Here is a 4,729-nt window from a genome sequence, read left to right as displayed (position 1 = left end):
AATATCTCATAAAAAAAAAAGAAAATACCAGAATATGTTGGCATTTAGCTCACTGCCTGTTCAGAAATTAGCAATCTAATATACAGATATACCTTAATACGATGTGAAAAAAAAAAAAAAAAGAATGACATGGTTCAGTTTTTAAACACTGGAGAATGTACTAGAGGGAGAGAAAAAAAAAACCAGATGGTGCACTTGAGATATGTGCTAGGATAAGCTTAGCATCAAGTAGGTGAGAAGATCGTCACATCAAGTTAATTGCCATGGTTAGGATGAAAGCAGACCTTGCGCTGAGCCCTTAAACTTATAGGTAGGATAGAGCAGTAGGGACCTCTACTTGGAAAAAGTAGCCAGTGGAGAAACCTAAGGACTATCAGAAGTCTAGAAAAGTGTCTCTGGTAGTTGAGAGTATTGAACTCAATGGAGAACTAAGATGAAGGCTTTGTGCTCATGTGTCTTCCCTCCCCCATGGTGTTAAGATGCCATTTTACTTAAAGAGTGCTAAGAGTAGATGCTATGGACTTTTATTGTTGCTGGGTAACTTAGCCCCGCCTCCTATTTTTAAAGAATTAGTACTTGCTTTGAAATGTAAAGGTTCCAGAACTCTTCACTGCTGATAAAATTTATCCTGTCAATCTGAAATGTAAATGAAGAAAATATCTAATAAAATTTTGAAAAAAAAAAAAAAGAATTAAGAAGTTGGAGTAGGCCCTAAAGAGACAGTAATCAGTATAGGGTTACTGGAAAGAGCCGGAGCACTCAGGTAAGCCTTGATTGGGGAAAGTAACCCCCACCCAGTAGACCAGGGCAGATTTGTAGACATGGTTGGGTTTAGAAATATATTAGCCTTTTTCTTTTCCTGGAGAAGTGGGGGTGCTTTCTTTTGATAATAAATCGTGAGCTTGGAATTAAACTTCAAGGCTTTAGACTATAGAGGTGTTATCACGGAGAAGAGGTGCATCAGGAGACTTGGCAGTGCCCCCTTATAGAGAAGAGTGGGAAGCAGTAGCATGGCTGTCTGTCTGTCATGCTCACTGTTTGGGACTTACATTGAATTTGGATTTAGCAGAAGATGGGAAAGCAAAGGGTTTTATGGTTTTTAGCAGGCTTTGGAAGCTACGTCATATTCTTTCCACACAGAAAGCATGCTTGAGGTGTGTTTAGTGTCCCCCTGCTTGCCCTTTTTAGAAAGTGCTTCTTGAACTTTTCACAGATATATTACATACTCACAAAGGGACTATGCATATAGAGTAGATTGTGTACCATGCCTGACCTCTTAACTCTCAGAATAAAAACACTGTTAGAAGAATATAAATGCTAGGCAGAACATGGTGATGCAGTTCTGTAGTCCCAGCACTCAGAATGCTGAGGCAGGAAAAAACATTGTAAATGCTAAACTAAGGATAGTTGTAAGGTGATCATAAAGCCTATGACAGATGTTGGATGATGTATATGTGTACACATATCATTTATACCTTATTTTTGGAAGTAGTAAACCATCTATCCAGAAGCTTTCTAAACATGTAGAAGGACTTGCCACTGTAATGTGAATAATGAACATTGGGGAATCACAGTGTCACATATCTGTATGTGATCCATAAAGTACACATTGAGCTTTTCACAAAATTGTGAAACAGGTATGGCTTATCGTAGACCAGTGAGAATTAGGATTCCCCCCAATGTTGAGGCCATTAGCATATGTTGTGATTGCAGAAACTAGAAAACTCATGACCATCTGTCAGTGTAATGGGTATTCTAGAGAGTGATTCTGAATTAAAGGTATAATCTACCTGTAGCACTGCTCAGAATGAACAGAACTCCATCCTCTTTTAAGAACCTTGTTTGTATTTAATTTTAGTTTATCCAAGACAAGGCCTTTGTAGCCAACTTAGATTTCAGTGACCCTCATTGTGTTTTCTCTGAAGTAACAAATATTTGGTAACCAGATTCTTTATTTTATTTTTACCATGGCTCTTGAGTATTTTGATTCTTTAGAGGTTTGATAGGCTCTTTTTTTTTTTTTTTTTCTGGTGATAATACAAACTGTAAGCAGACAGTGCTTTACCATCCCACAAGTGTGGTACCTTGTCCTCTGTAACACCTACATTGCCCATCTTTGTGAAGCTTTTCAGTCACCTGTTTGTGGAGATATCCCAGAGAGTGGATGAGAGCTGTTGTAAGCAGTGCAGAGTCTCCGTCCACTTGGAAAGTGCAGTTTTGCTCCTCAGCAGTAGGCTGGCTTTGCTCTTGGTAATTTCTACTTTTTTGTTTACTGTCTCTTTGCTTGAAGTGCAGTATCCCAGAGCACAGAGTTATGTTGTTGGCTGCTTCTATAACCGAGCATAAAAGGGGGATGTTGCTGCATGCCCTGAGTCTTCCAGGCCAGCCCATGGCAATGGCAGGGACAGGTGATCCACTGAGACAAGCTGTTAACAAACAGTGGTTCTTATATTGACCCAGAACTCACATTTTACTTTTTAGAGAATTAAATGCAAAAAACAAAGGTACATTCTTTACATCTTTGCATTTGGTTTTGGTTTTGCTATATCAAACTGAATTCTTCCCTTAATTTTTACGTCATTAAACAAATTGACACTAATAAAAATTAGGATCTCTTGACTTGCTATCACAGCATGTTTTCATCTTCATATTCTGATTTATTTTTTTTTTTTGTTAGGTGATCGCTTAGCCTGATAGAGGTCCCTGGCATCTGATAGACTCCTGTGGACCACTTGCCAGCTCTGATACCCATCTTGTCACTTACATGCCTAGCTGTGAGAAGAAATATTTAAAATCTTTAATTCAGCCAAGGAGAGGAGATACTCTCTTTTAAAAAAAAAAGATATAATCTTATTTTTTCTTTGTTTTTGTTTAATGAGTAGTCATTTTTTAACAAGACTTCTTAGATGATATATTCCTGGTAAATTTTAACTGGCTTGCTTAACAGAGTTTATTTTTGAGCTAAATGAAGAATAAAAAGCCCTTTGGAGGTGCCATCTTTCACCTTATACTTTTAAAGTGAAGTTCCCATAGAGTAGGAATTGATATTAAAGTTGACTATTTGATTTCTCTGCTGAAATTACCATAGGAGAACTTACTGTGTCTGTGGCAGGAAAATGTAAATATGACCATGAAACTGCTTCCACTACTCATCCTATATAGGACCGTCTCTAATCCTCGGATCTGGCCAATCAGATCAGTTTGCATTAGCTCTGTCTATATATGACACTTGAATAGCTTTGTTGAGTAAATCCCTGGAAAGCTTACGAGCCGGTGGCCGCTCAGCCTGCCTAACAGTGCAGTGCTATAAAACTCTGCTCTGCATCCCTGCTGATGGTCAGGTGGCTCATTAATAAAGAACAGATGTCTGCTTATGACACTCCACACATACATTCTTTATCTTTGATGGCAAGGCATTTGGATTCCATATATTGTCAACCTGAAAGTATTCCGAGAGAGAGAGAGAGAGAGAGAGAGAGAGAGAGAGAGAGAGAGAGAGTTCAAATTAGTAAACTCAGAAATGAAAAAGAAAACATTGTGATAGTCCTTGGTTCAGCTAGGGAGAGGGTGTGCTTTATTTCTTTGGTTGGTTGGTGTTTAGTTGTTGTTTGTTTTTGTAATGACATAATCTCAATATTTTGTTTTAGCTGGTAGTCTTATCTTTTAGCAAGGCTTCTTAGATTACACGTTACTGAGAAATGTTGAGTGAGACTTCTAAAACAAAATAGGATCTGCAGTCATGATGGTTTATTTAACAGATGAAGTATCCATTGCGTGCAACTGATACTGCAGGGAGCAGAAATGGAGAACAGGCTGGTCAGACAGGACAGCTTTTCAGTTACCTACTTAAGTTTTAAATTAAAACCATTGTAATAGAGCTGGGTAAGTCTTAGTGTGGAGACAAACTAAGGAAAAGAAATCACGGGACCCAGTTTCCAGCTGGCAATGGAGGTGGAAAACAAGGTTGGGATAAAAGTGAAACCAGTGACCCAGTCCCCCTCCAACTCTCCCATCTCTCTCCCTCCCCAGATTTAGCAAAGTTTCCTTAGGAATTAGAACTCAATTGTTCAATTTCCCTCTCACCTTTGGTTATGAATCTGTCAAATGAGGTCTGTCAAGGCCTAGAATCCCTGTGGATTCCCCGGATACCCCGGATACCCCGGTTCTGTGCCTGGTCACTAATCGATGTAACCTTAACCTAGGCTCTCAATCTCAGCAGCAATTAATAAATAGAACATAGCCATCTACATCTATCTACATCTTTTATATCTGGCCTGTCAAAACTTCAAAAATAAATAAATGCTGACTTTCTCATAATTAACCTACTACAAACTCAACATGATTCATACTTACAGGTGCAGTTAGCAGGTGTCTGGGAAACAAGGCACAGTTGAGCTTGTAAAGTTCATATAAGAGGTTGGAGATGTCCTGATGTTAGATTTAGCAAGCTCAATAGACACACAGTACACCCCTAGCTATTGCAGAAAGAGCACAGTTTTGGCGCCGAGCCGGGTGAACTCAGGGGAACTATAACTGTTTGACCTACAGTTGTCATGACTTTGTGCAAATAAACTAAGATAACAGTATCTGGTAAGGAAAACGTAGTGCTCGATGTAAGACGAGGGAACTCAGCTTTTATGTATTTACTTACATTTTCTTTTTTTATTTATTATTATTTTCTTTATTTACATTTCAAATGCTATCCCGAAAGTTCCCTATAGCCCCCCCC

General features: G+C 38.7%; 1 protein-coding gene across 3 annotated transcripts in view; it reads left to right on the top strand.

Annotated features, from left to right (window-relative positions):
* The window catches only part of Gls (glutaminase), a 74,784-nt gene that overhangs the window by 59,570 nt on the left and 10,485 nt on the right, over window positions 1–4,729 (top strand). The gene's annotated exons all lie outside the window — the stretch shown is intronic.

The sequence above is a fragment of the Mus pahari genome, chromosome 5 (genome assembly GCF_900095145.1).
Source record: "Mus pahari chromosome 5, PAHARI_EIJ_v1.1, whole genome shotgun sequence".
In the NCBI taxonomy this organism is placed as follows: Eukaryota; Metazoa; Chordata; class Mammalia; order Rodentia; family Muridae; genus Mus; species Mus pahari.
This window is presented reverse-complemented; position numbering and strand designations above follow the sequence as displayed.